The sequence below is a fragment of the Thunnus maccoyii genome, chromosome 4 (genome assembly GCF_910596095.1).
Source record: "Thunnus maccoyii chromosome 4, fThuMac1.1, whole genome shotgun sequence".
Taxonomy (NCBI): domain Eukaryota; kingdom Metazoa; phylum Chordata; class Actinopteri; order Scombriformes; family Scombridae; genus Thunnus; species Thunnus maccoyii.
The window spans coordinates 27,869,074-27,881,249 of record NC_056536.1 but is presented as its reverse complement, the minus strand read 5'-3'; the positions used below and the strand labels follow the sequence as shown (position 1 = coordinate 27,881,249).

Here is a 12,176-nt window from a genome sequence, read left to right as displayed (position 1 = left end):
AGTAAGCTGAAAGTGTACTGTGAAAGGAAGCCTTGTTTGTTTACATGGTATTACCAGGCTCTTACCATATAATTTGTAATAGAATATTCCATTGTCAGTGCAGTTAACAGGAACTTGAACCATATATGTTCCACAACACTATTAAGGCCGTATTCAGACCAAATCAGGCGTTGAGGTGCACTGCTGCAGGGTTGAGTGTAGGTGTGTGTGGGAGTGTGGGTGTATGTGTGTTCTAGTACGTAACCGCCGTGAAACAATCAGAAAACGTTTTATTGACCACCGCTCCCTCTCTTTATTCACTCTCTGTAGCTCGCTTGACCACAGCTGCTCTCAGCTCTCTCTCTCTTTTTCTGTCCTCGTTTTTTTTTTTTAAATGAATCGGGAAGCCGAGAGCAAAGTCTGACTTTACTTTTAACGTTATCAAACGAAGAGAAATGTCCTCCCCTCCTCCTAGTAACGTCTTTGTACTCCCTCATGGCAGGGTTGTACAGCTCTGATCAGTCTGATCGCTGGCTGTGATTGGCCACCGCCGGTGCGGCGCCACTGCAGCCAAAACCCCTGCAGCCTAAACACACTACCCCCATTCAAATGAATGGGAGGACTGGCGTTTTTGCCGCACCACCTGATTTGAATACGACCTAAGTAAAACATGATAATTTACTCAGTAAGTAAGCTGAATGTGTACTGTAAAAGGAAGCCTTGTTTGTTTCCATGGTATTACCAGGCTGTTACCATATAATTTGTAATAGATTATTCCCTTTTCCATGCAATCAATACAGACTTGTACCATGTATGTTCCGCAATGTTATTATGTAAGACATTACAATTTATAGAGTAAGTAAACTGAAACCAAACTGTAAAACAAACCAATTTTTAATCCCATGGTATTACAGTCCTTACCACATCCTTTCATTAAAATGGAAGGTTTCCTTTCCCATGCAATATAGACAAACATGTACCATATAATCCATAGTGTTACTAACTAAAACATGACATTTTATTGAATAAGTACACTGAAATAGGAGAACTGTCGAAGAAAGTAACACTTAATGACATGGTATTTACATTGTACTAAAAAAAATGTGTTTGTGATGTAAGGGTCATAAAATAAATTTATTTAGGGTCTGGTAACAGTTTACTCCCGATATCCAGTTATTTGTATGAATTGCTGGACTGGAACATAGCTATCCATATTATACTTCGGATAATCACAAAGTACCTTTATCCTACTTCCTTACATAATTTATAGACATGAAATTAAAGAAAACTTACACTTCCATTAAAATTAAATGGATAAGAATATGCAAAATAAATTGAACCTTGGTTTGGTAACAAATCAGTACCTTCAAATAATTGATTTAAAACATTAACAATTACAGGTTCAACATGGAATGAATTGTGCTGCCCTGAAACTTGAGGAGTCATTTCTGAATCCATGGACTAGTGGGACCCAAAAGGTCTTCAACTGAAGAAAAAAAGACAAGTGTCTCTTTTAGTAGTAATCCGAAGGTGTCCTTTATTTGTCCCTAATTGGGAAACGAAATAATGAAAGTTGTCCGGGAGTTCCAGGAGGCAGCAGCCGTCAGTTCCTCTTCAGTAGCCACAGGGAACAATCAGTCCCTCTTCATCCGAAGTGCCCCTGACGACTAACAGAAGAATATCACATAAGCAGGTGATTTGAGGTTAGTGAGTGAGCAACTAGCTCTCACAGGCTGACTCTGCCACAGCTACAACCATCTGAGCCCCTTTTTCTTTAGCTCAATAATAAACAGTACTGTGCTCTAGGTTTAATAAACAACACAAACTATAACTCACTGTATATTAAAAGGACTAATGTGTAAGATTTACTGGCATCTAGTGGAACGGACTTGACAGAAATAGAATATAATATTCATAAATAAGTTGTAATTAGTGTATAATCACCTGAAAATAAGAATTGTTGTGTTTTCGTTACCTTAGAATGAGCTCTTTATATCTACATTGGGAGCAGGTCCTCTTCCACAGAGGCTGCCCAGAACAGATAAACCAAACACTGGCTCTCGAGAGTTTTTTGCGAGTTGTGCTGCCACTGTAGGTTCTCCTTGATGCTTGGAAGGTGAGGCTGGGCGGCTTAAAACAGCATAAACCATGTGAGTTTACATTCTGGACACAGAGGTAACTTGTACAAACGTCTTGCCAAAGTCTACCTAGCATGGCGGCTAATTAGCTATTAGCTTAACTTGCGATTAGAATGCTAATAAACATTAATTTGGTTGTTAAAACTTTAATATAAGGCAGGCAACACATCACCATGAGACAGACAGTCTTAAATATGAATGCTCACTAGGCTAGTGAGTTCTACAACCAGCTAGTGACAGCTACAACCATCTTAGCCCGCTTTTCCTCCTACTGGTTTGTTCATATACAAACCAACTGTATACAAACAAACTTCGAAGTGGTCGTAAAGTAGTACTTTCATAACACTTAAAGAGCGTTACGTATTGAATGAAAGTGACAAAATAATGACATAATTTGACTAAAATTACAGCTGGGTTACACCAACACAAAGCTTAAATTGTTGTTACCATGTAAATATATAACTATTATACACTGGAACTGGGTTCAAAGAGACAACTGTGGAGCAATATGCCTTTGCTGCGTGTAGTCTGCTGCAAATTTCATCAGAAGAAGAAATGTATTTCATGTATATGAGCAATGGCTTGCTTTACCGGTACCAGATAAAGTTAATTTTTGGTGGAATATTATAAAATTACAAGAAAAATCACCACTGTTTCGTTGGCCACTCAATCTTTTCATGTTTACTTCTCAGAGCCCAGGTAAACAAAGTAGCATCGTAACCTAAGTTGAATATAAGTGCTAGGGAGTAGGGAGTTGTCTCTTTGAACCTAGTTTCTATTACGTGTACAATAGTTATATATTTAAATTGTAAAAACATCTGCAAGAAAGTACCCAGTATTTGAGATGTACCATGACACTACAGGAAAACTGTTCCTGCTGAGGTTGTTACCAGGTAAGTTTACGGTAAATCTAATAAAACCTTTATAAATGGGTGTAGTCATGAACAATAACTATATAAGAAAAAGTAATTTATTGGAAAGTACAATTTTAATTTCTAGATAGAACATAATTAAACTTAGGCTGTTGCCAACATAAACTTGAGATAATTACAATTGTAATGATGGGTATTAGAGGAGGTTTTTCTAATTATTTCAGTTGTAGTTTCTTTGTATTTACCTACTTATTACCAATGGTAATTACCCAATAATGTACTTTAATTTACCATATATTTACCAGGTAAAAACTTAGTAATTAGGGGACTGTAAAAGAAAGGGTTACAGAGGAATTAGGAATACATTTTAAGTAGGTGAGGTAGGACCTATCAAATCATTTCTTTTTCTCTTCCTTTTGAAAGCAGAGCACACTGTGCTATGGCACTCTGACATTTTCATGATGAAGAGAACAACAATAAGGAGTGGATGAGCCAGAAGAGCTTCCCCCGAGAGAATATTTAGGCTACTGTATGTCCTTGTGCAAGAGGTAAGGAATTGCTATGAGTAAAAATCTGAAATTGAACCATCTTGAGAGCAGAAAACAGTTGTCTAATGGTTTCTCTATTCCTGGAAAAAGCATTGCTCTTGTATTGCCTGCACCAGAAATTCAAATTTACTTGAAGGCTTAAAATAAAAAATAAAATAACAATCAAAGATCCTTTGTGGGAAATCTGAAATTGTCCACATACACTAGAGGGTAGCAGGTAGACACACAATCTTCTGCTACTTTTTAAATGAAAATGTCAATAAATAGCGAGATTGCTGACCAATTTTTGAGGATGGTTTCAGTAGAATAAAGGATTTGAAACCAGGTGGTTCTAAAATGTTTGGTGTTTAAGTTTAGTGTGATGGGTTTGTGGCTCTATTTGAAACTGAACTGAAAAATAAGACAGACTGTAGAAATATAAAAAACTTTGTATCCTAGAACTTCAGTGAACGGGTGAAGCATGCAGGTTGTGGGTTTAGAGGCGAATACTGACCCAGAAAGAGTGACAAGGGAAAAACTGGAAACATCCTGAGAAATCAAAGATGGGTCAGTAAGCTGCAGTTTTGGTGTTTTCCCCCATTCTACATTACCATTTAAATTTTTTAAATGTCATCCTCAATATTACTTTACATAGAAACACAGGACTCTCCCAGATAATGTAACAACCCTGAAGGTTTATGCTATGACCACGATTTCAACTTTGTTTCTGAGAAATTATGTTTTGTGCCTCATTTTGATACGGCGGATGGCTAATAAATCCTACAGTACCCATGAGCCTCGTTCATTGTTGCATTAGAGTTGCAGAGTGGGAGTTTCAAGAGTGCTTTTCCCCTTTGTGTATTCCCATTTAAAATGTTTCTTTAAACAATATCTTAAATATTACTTAACACAGAAACACAGAACTCTCTCAGATTATGTAATGATCATTTAGGTTTATATTATGACAATCAGTTTTTAATTATTTCAACTTTGTTTCTGAGAAATCACATTTTGTCTGTGATTTTCGTATGGCAGACGATTAAGAATATTACAATACCTATGAGCCTCAGCTGCAGTTGCTATGGAGAATCAAAACACTTTGCCATAGTTGCTGTATTTACTCAAAAGTGACCCAGGAATTAAAACTGAACTGACGGACGCTTGTAAAATCAGTTTTCTCAATACCTTAATCTTGAGCTTCAGCCCGCTGTCATGGAATTTTAAGCTCAGTGATTGGCTGTTTCTTGCCAAAATGCACTTTGGGAGCCATAGTTAACTTCAAACCTGAAATCTTTATGTACACAGTCTTATACAACTCTTATACTTCAACATTTTATCAAAGAACCAGATATTTTCTAATGCAGTTGTTCCTCTTTTGTACTGATGATTTAATCGGGAGAGTTTCATGCCAATCAAAGCTGTAGAAGTGCTCAAACTGTGAGTCACGTAGCATTGTCTACAGAAAAATATGAATGGGATTTTTATTTCTGGGACCAGTGATTCCCAAAATAACTCCTCCAACATCACAGCTCTATTAGAGCAATAGTGAAAAAAACCCAAGTCATTGATAGTCAAATGCTGCATTTTCTTCTTTCTTCCTGATCGCTTGAGGCAGTGTTCAATACTGGATAAGATCGAGCTACACATTCACAGGTCAATAGATTCAAGCTGCAAAGTCTTTGATTTTCCACTTAATGCCTCCACATATACTCTGTCATCAGGAAATCTCTTCATCTTTTCTTTTTTTTCATCTGTAATCTTCTTGCAGAAAGTCCCTCATTATCTTTAACACTCTGGATTATTGTGGTATTGTGGTGACAGCACACCTCAGCAAAATGTTTCCTCTTTGCTGCATTTAAGACTATTATGGTGTACGTTGTGCTGTGTGGCATTGCTATTTCTCTGTTTTGCCCCCTTGGGTAGATATCTATCCTGAGTGCCCCCTAATCAGTGTTAATCCACTTAAGCCAGTCAGGTACAGATGCTCAGGTTACTCTTGCAGAAGGGACAGCTTTGGTTATTTATCCATCCATCAGAAGTAAATTAGTTGTTAGGCGACTGCATGCTCTCCCAGTCCTACGTTAGCTTACATCTGATATCTGAGCGTTTTCGTTGGTTTCCCAGTTTCCCTAGGCTTGCAAACCACCTGGGTGGCCTGGTAGACTCTCCATTGTGTTTGTGGTTGCTGCTGTCTTTCAGCTTTTTTGCCCTGTTGTGACTTTGCTTTTAGTTATGTATCATGCTGGGCTCTCTTTTGTAGCACAAGCATGGTAACATGTAAAATGGCACCATGGTGACCATTTTCTCTGCAAAACAAGCCGAGACAAAGGAGAATTTTTTTCTGCTCACCATGGTGGTGCTTCTGCCACTCCTGAGACTGCCCTTGGGGCCGTCTTCGGCATCATTATCATTGGGAGGACAATTTACTGCCTGTGGCTTGCTTTGTCTCTCAACACGAGTGACACGAGGACTGTTGCAGCTATACAAGACACTAGCAGCTCTTATGACCGTATGGTGATCTCACCAACAGTGTAAAAAGTCCTGAATCCTTATATGCTGTGATTCAGGCCCTAGAGTCGTGTCATGACCCTCATTACTTTGGGCCGCATGAGGATCTCCATCACCTCATGTCAGTCTCACAGTCTGCTGGGGAAGATCCTGCCCTTTGCATTTATAATAAGGAAGTTTTATAGACTGATGTTGATTCTCATGTTTTTCACATGTCGAGTAGTCATGTAATATACTTGATGACGGATAGAGTAATTGCATGGAGAAGAAATCTACCATATTGGGCCAAATATCAGATGACCCTGACTGTAGGATGTAAAATACCATTAAATTCAAATTTACCATCTCATAAAAAAGAAGAAAACAGCAGACATCCATGCATACATACATATAAAACATGTATACATACACACATACAAACAAACATACTGTACAAATACAGTGTGTTCATTTAAGAAAAGCTCAGCAGGCAAACTGTTTCATTCTTTAGGTGCATAAATACTGAATGACATCTCACCAGACGTTGAAAGTGCTCTAGGCACATGGAGGAGATTTCTACCTTGTGACTGGAGAGATCTGCTGGGGTTATAAACTGACAGCATGTCTGAGACGTACTGTGGAGCCAGACCAGACAGCGCTTTGTAAACAAAAAGGAGGATTTTGAATTGTATTGTGAAAACAACAGGAAGCAAGGTTTCAGAGGACTGGGGTTATATGGTCTGATCTTTTTGTTCTGGTTAGAATTTGTGTGGCTGAGTTCTGAATAAGAAATCTATGGATTGTTTTGTTTGGAAGACCCATAAACAGAAAATTGCAATAATCCAGCCTGCTCATGACAAATGCATGCATGAGTTTCTCTGAGTCAGATTGAGAAATACAGCCTCTGCTTCTGGAAATGTTTCTGAGTTGGAAAAAGGCAACCTTGGTGATGCTGTTGATATGCTCCTTGGAATTGAGTTTTACCATCCAAGGCAGACCAGCTGTCTCTGGGCTTTAGCACTTTAAAAGTAAAACATTAAATACCTCCAACAAGGCAGAATGTAAATCCCACATTTGTGTAGATATTAGTCACATCCTCACACTGTCTCCTTTCTTTCTTTTGAGCTCACCATCAACTGTAACTTCAGCAATTCATGACTGCTGAATGACAGCTGATGCCCTGCTGTGTTTCTGCAGTCGACGTTGAGAGAGACGCTTTCAACTCGCTTTCACTCACCAGGGATTTAATACTAAAGACTCTTGGGGCTGTCTAACTCTAAAAGACTATAAACGGAATTGAAGAAACTCGCTAGCCTTACAACAGTAAGGCTACAAACAACCAATAATGCAGCACTCTCTGTAAGAGACACTCTTTTGATTCAAGAAGAAAGAATATCTGATGTATTTTTCTATTCCTTGAATATAATACAACCCCTGCTTTCTTAAATGTAGTTTCCAGAAAAAAATATCATCTCAAATTCCACGTTTGCTCACAGTCCATCGATACTAAAAGAAAAAAGATATAACATGTACATGTCTGATTAGTGATCGATTCATATATTATTCATAACTATCCCTAGTTGATACTGACATTGTCCTTCTACCAGTTATATTCACTTCTTAGAGCCATAGGAAAGTAGTACACTGCATACTCATAACATTTGGAGTCAAGCCAAACAAGGACCTTGTGCCCCACCTAGACACAAGTCTAGTCCCTATGGCCCCACTCATTAGTGTCTGTCGCCTGTGGACCAGCTGGCACAGCCCACGGGGTTTTACTTAATGTCTGTGCAGTAGTTATATATCAACATATCAGTAGGCATATCAGTCCAGGCAAGAAAAAGCAAATCAAGTGTAGTAGGTCACCATTATTTTCTTGTTTTCTGCATATCTGTCAAAATACATTTGTGTCACTGGTAAACCTTATCAGTGGTAAAAAGTCTCCAGTAGTCTGATATTATATGAATGTTAATCACTGCAGTTCTTCTCAACTCTACAGAGAGCATTTTAATGTCTTTCAGCTCATTGTTTTGGTTTTACCGCCCGCAACATTACTGTTTTGGTTCACTCTCACTGCTTCCTGCTTCTGCTGGAAACAGAAGCATGAAGCTATTTTCAGCAAACAAGCTTTGATAAACCCACTGTACATTACCTGGCCACCACCAAACACCACAGACAAAGTTAGCTACTAGCTGGTGAACACAGTGAAGCATTTAGCTGCTAAAGAGGCAAATATTTCCCATAAGGACTTGGTGAAGACCAAAGCAGAGCTCAAAGGAGAATGAATATTGGAATTATGTCTACAGGACGAGTAATTAGGTTGACACATTTGCAACTTTTTACAGTGGTTAACAGTGTTGTCTTCAATTACTTGGAAATTGTAATCATTTATACACTACATATTACTCATTTAAAAATCACATTACTTTAATAATTATCCAACAGCAAAAGTAATTAGTTACTCGTTACTTTACATTTGTCACTCAGCCATCAGCTGCCTTAAACAATTTTGAATCAGAGCTGAAACTGAAAATTATTTTCATTATCGATTAATCTGCTCTTTATTCTCTGGATTCATTGTGTCTATAAAATATCAGAAAATAGTGGAAAAATGCCCTTTAAAATCTTAAAATGTCTTTTTTGTCTGATCAAAAGTCCAAAATCCAAAGATATTTTGTTTTTCTATCATGTATGACACAGAAAAGCTTCAAATCCTCACATGTGTGAAGCTGCAACCAGGAAATTTGGGGCATTTTTGCTTAAAAAATGACTAAAATGATTATTCGATGATCAAAATGTTTACAGATTAATTTTCTATCAATTGACTAATCAGTTAATCTCATCTGTGTTTAACACGTGTAGAAAAAGAAAACGAGATATTGTGCTTTAACAAGCAGCCAGCCTACAGTTTGGAGGCGTTTACTGACCATCAGCAGCTAGCTTAATGTTCGCCATGGTGATTACATGAAGTCCCGTCCTCTCACTGAAGCTGCATCGTTCTCACAGCCTCCGACTCTGAAGTTCCTCAGCTTATTCCTGAATGTAGCCTTACCAGTGGCTAACATTAGCCAGCTAAGACACAACATGTAAATAAAACAACTTTGGAGTTACTTGGAGTCACATTTCTCCTCTTTTGGCAGCAGCAAACTGCATTCGCTCACCTCTAGCCCCCGCACCACTCAAGCATATACCGGACCAAATTGACATCAAACATCCATCAAATTACCATCGAGACAGCAAACAAGTAACGGAGCATTAGTGGGATTAGTAACCGTAATGTAATTACTAAATTTCAATTTTTAATCCCTTACACTACTCGTATCTGGAAAAAAAAAGCAGTACAAATATGCAACTGACAATATGTCAATGTTGTGTTTAGAAGCTGTTCCGCTACCCCCCTAGTGACCAAAAAAATGGATTATACTGCTTTAAGAAGGAGACCTTTAATTACAGCTCTGTAATTAGATTAATATGATTTGCAAAGATATGTTTAGATATGTGTAGCAAGTGCTCTGTATCAAAGGGGCTTAACAGATTTGGATGGTCAAAGTCAAATTTGGCCTTTACTTTAATTACTGTGCTCCCAAGAAGACATAAAATGTATTATTATATCAAGACACACAGTCAAAATTCAGCATCTGTCCAAGTTTCATCAAAATTAGGCCACTAATCTGACATCCCATCTGAGATGTCATGTCCAATGTCATGATCCCTCAACAGACGATAAATCATGTGGGACAGCAGTTCCTTTTCTTCCGACAGTCTGAGCTCATACATATTGTACCCAGCTACATACTGGCATTTGTTTGGCTAACGCTCATCAGCAGTCTACCTTTAGCTGAGGCATCATTATTCCTCTGCTTACACCCATCAATGCCCCATCAAATGCCTCTCCAGCCACTGTCAGCCGATTGTCATGCAGCTCCCTTCTTATAGACCAGTCTGTCATGCATAGTCAATGTTTAAAGGATATTGTTGTGTATGCTGTTTGCACTGACTACATCACAAGAAACTGCATGATGTGATTTGACTACAGAATCACTGGATTATGGGTGCATCTGTTTCTTTGATATTAGATTTTTTTGGGGGGCGTTGTTCGGCTTACAGATGCTACAGATGCTTGATTTGATTTTAATTGTTAAAGAAATTAAAGGACAGAGATGGAAGTCAAAATCTCAGTAAGCTTCTTAGCAGGCTGTGCTGTGTGTCGAAGCGGTTGGTGATTAAAGAGGAACAGATTTTATACATCAAAGTCTGTTTACAAGTCTCAGAGTACCATGAAGAAAAAAAAGTTGTATAAGCCATTTATGGCTACAGAAGGAGCTCTGTGAAATCTGAGAAATTCCCTCAAGTGATGTCACTTGAGTCAGTGTCGGTTGGGGATGAAGACTACAAGCTTGAAAAAATATCTGGGGTTAGAAAATGAGGATACTCGATCCCCTGTAGCCCGCTCCTCATCTCTGGTTGAAGCTCGCAGCTCATGGTTACAGTAGCTGCTTGCTAGCATAACACACCTGAACTGTTGATGGCTGTTGCATTGTGGGAAATGTTGGCATTTTTTTGACAAAGACGAAGAATGTGTGGAGCTTCTGCTGCATCAATTCTTTTTCTTTGTGTGCTAAATGCTTAATTGGAGGACGTTTAAATTCCTATCTCGATGTTGGTATCAGACAGACATAGCCAGACAAAACTGTTTACTAATGCAAATACTACTGGAGTTGATCTGAGACACCGATGAGTAATTTCATTAACACCAGTTATTCACTCGTTCCACAGCACACGGATCATAAATATCAGTGTGGACACTGCAGATTCGCCTGAAATGATGCATGAGACCTTGGAGGTGTTCTGATAACTTACACGATAAAATATGAATCGAGGACAAGTCAACATAGTTATAAAAACATTCCACTGGAGTATTTCGTAGTAATGCATAATGCATTAGCCACTGTAACAGTTAGCAAAGAAATGCTCTCCCCTGATAGATCTGTGCTGTTCATCTTATCCAGAACACACACTCTAGGACTCTAATGAGGGTCCTGCTCACTGGTAGTATTTTGTAGCACAAATTGTATATTGTACTGGTAAAAGAATAAGGCACAAACTTGAAGGGCTGGATGTTTTTTTATTGAAATTGTTGCGTGTATTAATGATATGTGTTCTGTCGATACTGTAGCTGCCTCTCAGCTGGAATTGATTGAAGGCCCACCCTGTAAAGACAAACATATAAATAAATACATACATATAAATATATAGTTTGGTTACCTCAACATAATGTGCTCATTGTGGTATAAATTTTGCTAAAATGAGAAAAGATTGACTGTTGTGTTAACTGTTGTTTGATTGTGTAATAATACAATGTGTAATGTTTGTGTTCAGGTCACTCACCTCTGTTGTGTCTCGTCTCCAGGATGTTCAGGCTAAAAGAGTCCCCAGGGTATGTGAGCACCAATTTAAAGGTTCCAGGAGAAACCATGTGATAATTAGTGTAGGGGTGTTAAATTAATCTGCTGTTCAGGTTTTCTATCATTCTATCGTAACGTGTAACGTAAATTAAGATCATGCAGACTATTTGACATTAGTGTATTAAAGGGTGTTTTTATGTATTTGTTGTGTTATGTGTAGTTATAATGTGAGTGGCAGATTTCCCTATACTGTGGTAGGGGGTGAGGTCATTTCCAGTTGCAGGCTACATAAGGCAGCCAGTTTCCATCAAGGGCTGCTACTCTCAGGACCACATGCAGCCTGTGGTCCACAGTATTTTATATGGAGGATTATGACTGTTATTGTTACTAAGTCTTCATTATGGGTGAAATAAACACCTTGTTGGTGTGCACCTAATCGCCGCCTCAAGCGTCTTCCTTTTAAAGTCCAGCCGCTACACAGCCATCCGAACAATTTTATATGCTTGCCAACTGCAGCATTTTACACATGCGTGCAGCGCTTCAAATGCAATTCATTTCTATTTATTTTGTCAGTGTTGCACATCCAATTGATTTCAAGGTGCTCCTGCAGCTTCTGGTCAGAGTAGCATCCTCTGCGGACCACAGGCTGTTGAGGAACTGATGCTAATCTAGATAGAGGGAAGACTGGGGGGGGGTTGCACTTTCTTCCCCCACCCCTCCTTCTTCTCTCCCTCTCTCTCTCTCTCTCTCTCTCTCTCTCTCTCTCTG

At 38.6% G+C, this 12,176-nt stretch overlaps 1 protein-coding gene and 1 long non-coding RNA gene across 4 annotated transcripts in view; both read left to right on the top strand.

The window, feature by feature from the left end:
• Window positions 1–12,176, top strand: part of syt6a (synaptotagmin VIa) — a 70,277-nt gene that overhangs the window by 16,624 nt on the left and 41,477 nt on the right. The gene's annotated exons all lie outside the window — the stretch shown is intronic.
• LOC121895425 lies at window positions 2,045–12,092 on the top strand. 3 transcript variants are annotated; one of them, XR_006095771.1, is made up of 3 exons: window positions 2,045–2,095; window positions 3,416–3,537; window positions 11,383–12,092. It is a non-coding gene; the product is annotated as an uncharacterized LOC121895425 (long non-coding RNA). The 3 variants fall into 3 exon arrangements; XR_006095770.1 differs by having other exon boundaries at window positions 2,046–2,129; XR_006095772.1 differs by having other exon boundaries at window positions 2,046–2,129; window positions 3,413–3,537.